Source organism: Equus asinus, chromosome 10 (genome assembly GCF_041296235.1).
Source record: "Equus asinus isolate D_3611 breed Donkey chromosome 10, EquAss-T2T_v2, whole genome shotgun sequence".
Lineage (NCBI taxonomy): Eukaryota > Metazoa > Chordata > Mammalia > Perissodactyla > Equidae > Equus > Equus asinus.
The window spans coordinates 51,023,624-51,036,346 of NC_091799.1; the positions used below are offsets into that span (position 1 = coordinate 51,023,624).

The window sequence follows — 12,723 nt, forward strand, 5'->3', positions numbered from 1 at the left end:
ATATAAGAGAATACTATGAAAAGCTATACACCAACAAATTGGATTATCTAGAAGAAATGGGTAAATTCTCAGAATCATGAAACCTTCCAAGACTGAATCAAGAAGTAATAGAGAATTTTAAAAGACCAGTTACCAGTAAGGAGATCAAAACAGTAATCAAAAACCTCCCAAAAAATAAAAGTCCAGGACCAGACAGCTTCTCTGGTAAATTCTACCAAACATTCAAAGAAGACTTAATGCCCATCCTTGTCAAACTTTTCCAAAAAATTGAAGAAGAAAGGAAGCTTCCTAACTCATTCGCTGGAGCCAACATTATCTTGATACCAAAACCAGACAAGGACAAAAAACACACAAAAGTTACAGGCCAATATGACTGCTGAATATCAATGCAAAACTCCACAACAAAATACTAGCAAATCGAATACAATAATACGTTAAAAAGATGATACACCACGATCACGTGGGATTTATTCCAGGGATGCAGGGAAGGTTTCACAACTGCAAATCAATCAATGTGATGCACCACATTAACAAAATGAAGAATAAAAATCACATGATATTCTCAATAGATGAAGAGAAGGCATTTGACAAGATACAGCATCCATTTATGATAAAAATTCTGAATAAAATGGGTATAGAAGGAAAGTACCTCAACATAAAAAAGGCCATATATGACAAACCCACAGCTAATATCATTCTCAGTGGAGAAAAACTGAAAGCTATCCCTCTAAGTACAGGAACCACACAAGGATGCCCACTTTCACCACTCTTATTTAACATAGTATTGGAAGTCTTAGCCAGAGCAATCAGACAAGAAATAAAAGGGATCCAAATGGGAAAGGAAGAAGGGAAACTGTCACTATTTGCAGATGACGTGACTTTATATATAGAAAACACTAAAGAACCCAGCAAAAACTTTTAGAAATAATAATGAATGTAGTAAAGTTGCAAGATACAAAATCAACGTACAAAAATCAGTTTCATTTCTATACACTAACAATGAAGTAGCAAAAAGAGAAATTAAGAATACACTTCCATTTACAATTGTAACAACAACAATAAAATATCTAGGAATAAACTTAACCAAATAAATGGAGGACCTGTTCACTGAAAACTATAAGATTGTAGAAAGAAATTGAAGACACAGGAAATGGAAAGATATTCTGTGCTCTTGGATTGGAAGAATTAACATCGTTAAAATGTCCATCTTTCCTAAAGCAACCTATAGATTCAATGCAATCCCTATCAAAGTTCCAACAACGTTTTCACAGAAACAGAGCAAAGAAACCTAAAATTTACATGGAACCACAAAGACCCCGAATAGCCAAAGGAATCCTGAGAAAAAAGAACAAAGCTGGAAGTATCACACTCTCTGATTTCAAAATATACTACAAAGCTATGATAACCAGAACAGCATGGTACTGGCACAAAAACAGACACACTGATCAATGGAACAGAATTGAGAGCCAAGAAATAAACCCACACATTTATGGATAGCTAATTTTTGACATGGGAGCCAAGAATATGCAATGGAAAAAGGAAAGTGTCTTCAACAAATAATGTTTGGAAAACTGGACAGCCACATGCAAAAGAATGAAACTAGACCATTATCTTACACCATACACAAAAATTAACTCAAAATGGATTAAAGACTTGAATTTAAGACCTGAAAACATCAATCTTCTGGAAGAAAACACAGGCAGTATGCTCTTTGACATCGGTCTTAGCAGTATATTTTCAAGTACCATGACTGACAAGGGAAACAGCAGAAAAAATAAACAAATAGGACAACATCAAACTAAAAAGCTTCTGTACGGCAAAGGAAACCATCAACAAAATGAAAAGACATCCTAACAATTGGGAGAAGATATCTGAAAATCATATGTTTGGTAAGGTGTTAATATCCAAAATACATGAAGAACTCATACATCTCAACAACAAGAAAATCTAACCACCCAATTAAAAAAAGGGCAAAAGATCTGAACAGACATTTCTCCAAAAAAGATAAACAGATGGCCAACGGGCATATGAAAAGATGCTCAACATCATTAACTATCTGGGAAATGCAAGTCAAAACTACAATGACATATCACCTCACTCCCATCAAAATGGCTATAATTAACAAGACAGGAAACGAGTGTTTGAGAGGATGTGGACAGAAGAGAACTCTCATACGATGCTGGTGGGAGTGCAAACTGGTGCAGCCACTATGGAAAACAGTATGGAGACTCCTCAAAATATTAAGAATAGATCTACCAGGGGCTGGCCCCGTGGCCGAGTGGTTAAGTTCGCGCGCTCCGCTGCAGGAGGCCCAGTGTTTCGTTGGTTCGAGTCCTGGGCACGGACATGGCACTGCTCATCAGACCACGCTGAGGCAGCGTCCCACATGCCACAACTAGAAGGACCCACAACGAAGGATATACAACTATGTACTGGGGGGCTTTGGGGAGAAAAAGGAAAAAATAAAAATCTTTAAAAAAAAAAAAAAAAAAAAAGAATAGATCTACCATACGATCCAGCTATTCCACTGCTGGGTATTTATCCAAAGAAGACAAATGCATAAAGATAGATGCACCCCTATGTTCATTGCAGCATTATACACAATAGCCAAGACGTGGAAGTAACCCAAGCGTCCATTGACTGATGAATGGATAAAGAATACGTGATATATATATATATAATAGAATACTACTCAGTCACAAAAAAAGACAAAATCATCTGATTTGCAACAACATGGGTGGACTATGAGGGTATGCTGTTAAGCGAAATGAGCCAAACAGAGAAAGATAACCCCGCATGATCTCACTCATATGTGGAAGATAAATAAGTGCATGGCTAAAGAGAATCGATTAGTGGTTACCAGAGGGGAAGGGGGTTGGAGATAGGTGAACGGGATAAAGGAACAGATATGTATGGTGACAGATGAAAATTAGGCTATTGCTGGTGAGCACAGCGCAGTCTATATGGAAACAAATAAACAATAATGTACACCTGAAATTACACAATGCTGTAAATCATTATGACCTCAGTGAAATAATTGGGAAAAAAAGGAAAAAATTAAAAAAATCAAAAGTGCACAGTAAGCTTTAATGCCTTTTTTATGTAATTGTTAAAAATGTAATCTCCCTGAACGCCACCTTCCTTGTTCCTGAAGGTAATGTGTGATAGTAAACATAGCTTCAGGTGAAAGTTAAGATATTCAAGATATAAATAAATCAAGATATAAATGAAGTGTGGACATATTTTGTTGAGTCTAAAAGGAATGTTCAAAGGTAAAGTTGTGTGTATGTACATATGTGGGTAATTGTATACATTTTTATTTCAATAGTTATACTCACACACGTATAGGTACACAAACTTTTATAACCATGTTTTATGTTGAAGCAAAATTGAGAGAAAGTTGAAGATAGAAATGAAAAGAATGAATGTTTGAATTAACGTGAAATTTTTAAAATGTAGCAATTTATACAGAAAGGTTTAAAGTAAACAGTACACATGAATTTAAATGATGAATTACTTTTCCCAGCTTAATGCCTCAACAGCATCAAAACCTAAATCACATTTATATTACGCAATGAGAAAATCTCTTCCAGCTAAAGAGGCAAAATATCTTCAAAGTGATTTAAATTTTTTTCTACTTAAGGTGGGATTACACAAAATGATTTTACCCAGGGGAATCTAAATGAATGAACTGAAAAGCTTAATCTGTTTCCTGAACAAAATTTTATTGGATAAATGATTCTACTTAATTTCTAATGCTAATATAAGATTTCCACACTAGTCATTTAAAACAAACACATTTACGCTCCTGCAGTGCTGGAGGTCAGAAGTCTGAAATGGGTCTCGTTGGGCTAAAACCAAGATGCTGGCAGGGATGGATTCCTTCTGGATGCTTCAAGGAAAAATCTACTTACTTTCCTATCCAAGTCCAGGTTATAGTGCAAAAAATGTAAATGTGTCTCTTCTAAGTAAGTTTCATAATAATGGACCAAATGGCAGTTCCTAGTATGAAATTCCTAATTGTATTGGAAAATGTGTTGAAACAAAAGTGTGTAATGCCCAAGGTTTATATCAAAGAAGAAAGTTCTTCCTAATTGGAAGAGTAGAAGAACGGTTTTCTGTAGATATCAGGGGCTGTGTCTCCACCACAAGCCAATAGTTTGAAGATTGAAAAGATCCGATGGAGACAGGATCTTCAGTCTTAACTTTGGAGAAAATTTTAAATCAGGGTTGGGCTAAGGGTCTGGGAGGTTAGACCTGTGGAAGCCAGCAGAGTTCATGAGGAAGAACAAATAAAACCTGGATTCATTTGATGTTAATCTGGTCTATCGGGAAAAGAGGATCTCCAGGAAAGCTTTTCCTTCTGTCCAAACTAGCGTCCCTCAGGGAAATCATGTGCTTAGAAGTTGGAGTAAGAAGAGGGAAATGAGTCTAATGAGCAGACATAGGGAGCTGTAAATGTCTCCTCTGCTCAGTCCCTTGGCCTGTGCAAGCTTGGGCTGGATGGAACATCATTGTTGCTTCAGGAGTCCTAAGTTTGGCTGAGACTAATGCTAGACTCCTCCCTGCTGTCTAGTGTGGAGCTTCAGTCTCATCATCAACTATCCAGGAGGAATTTGGACTTCCACTCGGTGACCTTCTTCTCAGAGTGTCCAACCAGGTGAGTCCGAGAGCCCAGCAGGTACTGCGAGAAAGGGTCAGAGAGAATCAAAGACAAGCATATACACCTGCGGTCACCTGAGAGCCACCAGCCTGGACCAAAGCTAAGAGACTGCACAGTTGTTTTCTTGCCTGATTAACTAATTAACCAACGCATTTTTCATGCTGAAAAGAAAAGTGAACACTGAACTTAGCAACACAGCAGTGATTGCTGACAATTAAGTGATAGCAGCCCAATTAGAGAAGGGAATGGGAGGCATAAAGCACTTCCAGTAAAATGGAACATGTCGAAGGGGTTTTGCAGTTAGAGGGAGTAGAAAAATAAGAGTATCACACAAAGAAGGATGTCCAGTGAAGTGAGGGCATTTCTTTTATATTTTTAAGATGGGGCCTATTCAGTGATGTTTCCACATTGATGAGAAAGATCCAGACCAATGTATTGCTTGTGAATATTACCCTGCAATGACAGTTTATGAGACATTTATTCCACAGTATCTTTTTTCACTCTGAATATTCACAATAAAAGATTTATGTAATAAGTAAAAAAGGTTATGCTTTACTTTGCAATTATTTCATTACCTGTAAAGCTGAATATATTTGTGTTATTCATTTGTTTTCTCTATTGCAATTTGTCTGTACAAGTTCTTTACATTTGCATAGTGAGGTCAGTGTTTTTATTCCTGTTTTTGGTTGTATTCTTCTAAACAAGGAAATAGAGTTTTTGTCACGAACTTTGTGGTTTGCCATTGAGCTCTTTCATGTATGTATAGATGTATATGTGGGGAACTGTGAGTATTTATTAACAGTGTGGTGTCAATTCTATCACTCAGTCATATTGTGTTCTCTCTATTGCTTTTTGATGTTTTATTTTTCTTACTGAAATATTAAGCTGTCTCTTTCTTATTCTTCACTTTTGAATTTTTGCTATAAACAAAAATAAAACTTTTTCTGTATACTTAGTGCTAATAAGTTACCATTTATACATATTACCAATTTGTTTTTACATCTCTGCTGTTTCCTGGTTCCTTTTAGCATTTTGTGATTAGATCTGTTTCCAAACTTTGCAAGGTCTTCGACCTTCATCTGAAGACATCCTTGTTTGCACTTGACCGGAGATCACCTTGACCTTCTTTAAACATGTGTGAATCTATATATCTTTATATTAGGTTAAATTATAACTTCATTCTGCTTTTCCCTATATTTTAAAAGGCTTTCTATTATATTCTCTTATTTCAAAGTATTTGGAAGTTTAATCTGGAATTAGTAACCCATGTTGATATCACTAAATTATTATTTCATGTCTTACATAAGTTAGTTTTAGATTCTCCTTCAATTTTGCTTATTACAGTTATTTTGAAACCACTATACTTAACCTAATTTCATTCCTACCGACAATCTTTATTCCACAAATTCTTAGTTTCTTTTAAAACTTCTCTTCCTATATTATGCACACATACATGTTCATACCCTTTATGCGAAAGCGTGAATAGTATCCCGTGCTTGTCATCAATGCTCTTTATGTTTCAGTGCGTTCGATTTTCCTCTGCATCTACTCTTCCTTCTCACCCAGTAACACCCCAGGGACTTGCCTCCAATCAACAAGTGAAACACTGACGTTATTTCGGTGTCTGCATAACATTTCATGGTGTGACTGTGCTACTCAGACTTTGAAAGCCTTTTATATTCTTTCTCAGTGCATTGCTATTATAGAAATTACACAAAAATATTTTGATATTATTCTGTTAAAACTCTGGCTCCCCACCAGAGGAATGTTGTTCCCCAGGGGATAATGAAAAATGTCCCTAGACATTTTGGCTGTCACTTGGGGAGGTGTCAGTAGAGGCCAGGGATGCTCTAAACACCCTTCAGTGCCCAGGACTCAGCCACCACAAAGCACAGTCTGCACCAGAATGTCAATAGGATGTATGTATAGATGCATATGTGGGGACTGAGGCACACAGAGTAAGGAATATTTGTATTTTTGATATTTACAGCTGTTTTCAGGTTGTTTTCTAGCCTTGTAGCAGATTACATTTCTGGCATCAAAATTAGAGAATACTCCTTTGCTTCCTGTTTGAAATTTCCAAACCCAATGAATGGCACAACACTTTAAATGTTTTCCCAGACTGATCAGTGTGGAAGAGATTTCTGGGTTTTTTCTTAAACCATTACTGATTTTGATCCAAGATTCATATATTCAATCACCTTTTTGATTTGCATATAATTATTATATGCCCAAATATTGCATGCCTACTTTCGTACATTTATCAGCATTTCAACAGAGTTTTAAAACTGTTATTTCCCCATTGACATTTGATTGCCTATTTTTGGCCAATATGAAGTTTTAAATTTTGTGTAAATATGTCTCTTTTGACGTCTGCATTTCTTGTCTTATATAAGAAGGTTTTATCCACCTGTAGATTTTATATGCAGTTTTCTAGATGTTTATCTAAAATATATTGGTTATTCTTACACTACGTTCATAACCTCTGATTTTTTTGAAGGTATCTGAAGTTTGGGAGAAAGTTCATTTTCTTCCAGATAGACTATTATCATTTTGCATATTGTTTCAATCAGTGGTTGGTTCTCCATTCAACTTTACTTACTAAAGTGGTTTTAATACCATGCTACCAAACTTGGTTTCATTCTCTCTTTATTTTTATTTTAACTTTTCATATTATTAAACTTTTTTCATGTAAGTGCACATATATTCACATCCCTTTGTGAAAATATGAAGATGAGTACAAAAGGTGAAGTCCCTACTCTTCTGGATCATGCGTTATAATGGCAAGGATGGAAGACAATGAAATAAATGTGTTATGCCATATGTCCTCAGGCACAGCCACACAAAGAAAGTTGTTCAGTGTAAAAAGATAAAAGTATCACGGCGTGACCAGGATTTATAGAGCATGGTCAGGGGAGGCCTTTGCATGTTGAATGAAGACCAGAACCAAGACTAGCGTGTGCCCATTAAGTTTCTCAAAAAGAAATCAAAACCCAAAGCTCGAGAACAACAAAGAAAAAATGCCAACTAAGAAAAGGGAGAAAAAGGCTTGCCTCATGCTCTGTCAGATCTTATAAAACCCAATTAGTCAAAGAATGTAGAATAGGCACTGGAAAAACATATCTTCTTGATATTAAAAATGTCCAACTTCTGTTGTACTTTATTTCCTTTTTGGGTTATTCCTTTTACATGTTGTTCTCTTGGGGTGTTCAATTTATAAGATGTTTGACACCGTAAAATTATCACCACTTTAACGTTCGACACATTTTTGTTTTGTTTTTTATTCTTCTGGGTATCAAGGGGATGTGATCAAGATTAGAATTCCCCAGAACCAAGGAAGATTCTTATTACTCACAGTCTCTCAGGGATCACCTGATCTTATGGGATTTTTTTTTCTCCTCATCCATTTTATTTTTTTATCTCTTTTTGTCTCTCTCTTTACTGAACAGATTTTTTTTTAATAGAGAGCTGTAAATGGCCATCCCAAAATAGAGCCCCAAGTTTATCTTCCAATGGGAAGCTTATGATTTGGAATTTCAAGATACCATTCCTATGTTCTTTAGGGAATAGATCATTGATCTGGACACTTTGCATCATTTCCATTTCCAGCCTAATCAGTGTGGCTGGGGTGAGAGGGGCATGGAAGTACCACAGCCCAGGAGGTCTTGATGTGTGTGTGTGTGTGTGTGTATGTGTGTGTGCCCTGTGGAGTGAGAGCAGTCCTCAGAGAACAGGTATACCTGGGCTCATATATTTCAAGGTGACATAATACAGAGGTGAGAACTCAATAAACAGAAGTTACTAAAGACAGGCTTTATTTCAATTGATGAGCTGTATTTACAACATAATAAAGTGCAAGAGGTACATGGTGTGGATGACAAACCATGTGTGTCTTGAGGTTTCAGCAGTGACACAGAAGCCGTTTCACACCTTGACCTTTGCTCACACTGTCTCATCATGCTCGTTCTTTCTCATTCATCTCGCAACATCACCTGTCTTTTTTTGACGGGAACACCTGAAGCAAGCACTTCCTCTGGGCCTCTGCACTGGCCATTCCACAAAGCGGAACAAAGAAAATCATCACCACTAATAAACAATCTTTTACTAACAGGAGGAAACAATGCTAAACTTCTTACATATATTGTCAACCACCTCAGGAGGATGGACACCGCTATCCTCACCATTTAGTGAGAACATAAACATTCAGAATGGTTTGGTTGTCTCTCGAAGTTCAAACACTACGTGGTAGATTCAAGATTCAACACCAAATTTTGTGATTCAAAAAGTTTGATGTAATATAATTTAGAAGTGTTGTTTACCATTTCACTTTAAGGATCTCCCACCATTGTTGTACATTGTGTGTTTCCTTTTGTAAATTGTGGTTTCATTCCCTTTGCTCATTTCTCTGGTGAGATAGTCAATCAGTAAGATGTCTTCATATTGTAAAGGTTTCACTCCTTTCTCTTTTGGATGTTTGGGGTGCTTTTTGCTTTATTCATTATTCTGGGCATCAAAGGGACATAAATGGGGTTGGAATGATGCCAGAACCAAGGAAGTCTGCTCCTGAGCACAATCTCTCAGGGACCACCTGAGCTTACTAGATCTTTTCCCCCCACTTCATGTTTATTTCTTTCCTCTCTCACTCTGTTTTTGAATTACTCTTTATATTTCTTTTAATACAGGGTACAAAATGGTCGTTTTATAACAAAGCCCCTTTTTCCACATCTTGAGAGGCTCACCAACTGGAATTTGGGCACTATTTCTACATTCCTTAGGGTAGAGCCAGTTTCATTTCCACAACACGCCTTGCATCATTTCTTTCCTAATTATTATGGTTAAGGGAGAGAAGAGCCTGGTAGCTCCATGGTCCCAAGACGTCACAGTACATCGTGTGTGTGTGTGTGTGTGTGTGTGTGTGTGTGTGTGTGTGTGTTTTGTGGAGCATGAACAGTTTTCGGGGCAGGGGTACCTCAGCTCATACACTCTAAAATGTAACAGATAAAATACAGATGCCAGAATATTAACCATGGATGGAGATGAGGAGGATACCATTTCTAGTCACAGATTTTCTTGGAAACAAAATTAATAAACGGCAAGGAACAACATGATCGAGGGCCTCCCTGTGCCCTGAAGTTTCAGCTGCAGCAGGGAGCCGCCTCATTCCTCAGCATCCTCTGACACCATCTCATCACTTTCCCTGTTGCTCATTCCCCTCAACACACTGGCTATCTTTTGAGCCTTGAATATCTGTAGAAAGACCTTCCTCAGGACTGGCTCCTTCCCCTGCAGGGCACACACTTTCCCCAGACAACATGATTGCTGTGTTTGGAAATCTGCTCATCATCTTGGCCATCAGCTCAGACTCCCACTTCCACACACCCATGTGGTTCTTCCTCCCCAACCTTTCCTTTGTAGACATCTGTTTCACCTCCACCACCATCCCAAAGATGATGTGGAGCACCCAGACATGAAGCAAAGTCACAACCTATAAAGGTTGCATCATGCAGATGTATTTTTGTGTGTTATTTGCAGAGTTGTACATCTTCCTCCTGACCGTGATGGCCTATGTCCAGTTTGTGGCCGTCTGTCGCCCCCTGCACTACACAGTCATCATGAACTCTTGGGTCTGTGGCCTCCGGGTTCTCGTGTCCTGGATCACGAGTGCCCTGTATTCTCTGATACAAAGCTTAATGGTGGTACAGCTGTCCTTCTGTGCTCACATGGAAATCCCCCACTTTTTCTATGAACTTAATCAGGTGGTCCAACTTGCCTGTTCTGACACCTTTCTCAATGACACAGTGATGTATTTTGCAGCAGTGCTGCTGGGTGGTGGTTCCCTCACTGGGATCCTTTACTCTGACTCTAAGATAGTGTCCTCCATGCTTGGAATTTCAACAGCTCAGGGGAAGTACAGAACATTTTCCACTTTTGCATCTCAACTCTCAGTTGTCTCCTTATTTTATTGTGTGGTCCTAGGCGTGTACCTCAGCTCTGCTGCTACCCACAGCTCACACTCAATTGCAATGGCTTCAGTGATGTACACCATGGTCACCCCCATGCTGAACCCCTTCATCTACAGTCTGAGAAATAAAGACATAAACGGGGATCTAAAAAGAGTCTTTGGGGAGAAGACTATAAAGGTACAATTGTCCTGGAGCTGGAGAAGTTCCCCTGAATGCAAGGCTCAAAACCTCAGAACTAGGGGCTGGCTCTGTGGCCGAGTGGTAAGTTTGCATGCTCCACTTTGGCGGCCCAGAGTCTCACTGGTTTGGATCATGGGCACGGATATGGCACCGCTCATCAAGCCATGCTGAGGTGGTGTCCCACATAGAACAACCAGAAGGACCTACAGCTAGAATATACAACTATTGCTGGGGGGTTTTGGGGAGAAGAAGAAGAGAAAAGAGAAAAATAAAAAAGAAAAGATTGACAACAGATGTTAGCTCAGGTGCCAATTGTTTTTTAAACCCTCAGAACCAGGAATTGTGATTTTCCTAATCAGATTTTGGAAATAAAACTTGCTCTTTCTATTTATTTCTGGAATTTTCATTTCTTTTACTTCAACTTCCTTGTACAATTTAAGTAACTCACTTGATTAAGTGCTGTGCTCTGTCTGACATATAGACGGTTTTCCCTTTTGTCCTTTTTTTTTCTTGAGGGAGATCAGCCCTGAACTAACATCCACCACCAATCCTCCTCTCTTTTCATGAAGAAGATTGGCCCTGAGCTAACATCCGTGCCCATTTTCCTCTATTTTATATGTGGGACACCTACCATAGCAAGGCTTTAGGAGCAATGCATAGGTCTGCAGCCAGGATCTGAACTGGCAAACCCTGGGCTGTGGAAGCTGAGTACATGAACTTAACCACTTCACTTCTGGGGTGGCCTCCCCTTTGTCCATTTTCTTACTTTCACAAAGTTTTTCCCAATCTTGAATTAGAAATATTTATAAATTCCTATTTATTTCTAGGGGCAACAAGGATTTCTTAAATAATTTCCTCTCAAATTACATATGTCATTCCCAGGAATTTTACCTGGTTTTCCTGGAAGAATAGTCATGAGTAGTATCACTCATATGGACAAAAATGCACTTGGCAACTAAGGCCATTTATATAATTTTATTGCAAAGAAAACTCTAAAACCATAGTTTTCACTTTGGGTTCATCATTCTTGTCTGTGTTACTACCTTAACTGCTCTTTCTGATATTGTAGACTTTACGGGTTACTGAGTTTTATGACTGGTCCCCTGGTGTTATTCTCCTGTTCAGCTCAGTGTGCAGATTGTCTACCATAATCATGGCAAAAATTGATGGTCAAATGTTGATCTCCTAGTGGAGTCTACATGGAAAGGCAAATTTTGATAATAGCCTGACTTAATATGGTCTTAGAGTCAGTGATGAGTTTAAATATGACGAAGCAAAATTTTAAATCACATATTTTATTACTATGCAAAATATCTCTTCTCATGTTGTACATCTGCTCACTGAAGTGTGGAAAATTGGTGTCCACATATGAGGGGGTTTATGCATTTGAATGAAAGAATTATTGGTGTGTTTTTAGATTTTCTTGAACTATTTTTCTGTTTCTGCTTGAAAAATTTTAGTTCTGCCTACAAATATGATTCCTCTAGTGCTCTAAATAAAATATCCCCCTTTTTCTAAATTTTGTCATAATCACTAAAGGGACTGCAAATGAAATATGTCAAGCTTACACATCTCCTTCTTTCTCAGAAATCTCTTCAATCTTCATAATCAAGTGGTGGCTCATGAGAGCTTGAATTCCTGCCCAGCCATGTAACTCAGGGCCAGCAGTTGTTCTCCACAAATAAATATGTGCCTCCAACCTCTCCAAGTCCCCTGCAATGCAACCTCAATATAGCCACTTGTTGTACAACTATCCGAAGTGAACTTGAACAATAGAATGATCATGAGTGTTGTCTTCAATTAGAATATGTGCCAAATAAGAAGAAATTGATGATCAAATTGCCATCATTTCTGTTTGCTTTGATTATTGTACCAAATAGCTATTGCTGCATAATAAATCATCCTAAAGTCAAATGG

General features: G+C 38.0%; 1 pseudogene; it reads left to right on the forward strand.

Moving 5' to 3' along the window:
• Positions 1–9,927: 9,927 nt before the first annotated feature.
• On the forward strand, positions 9,928–11,995 carry LOC106831212 (olfactory receptor 1571-like; annotated as a pseudogene).
• Positions 11,996–12,723: the final 728 nt, after the last annotated feature.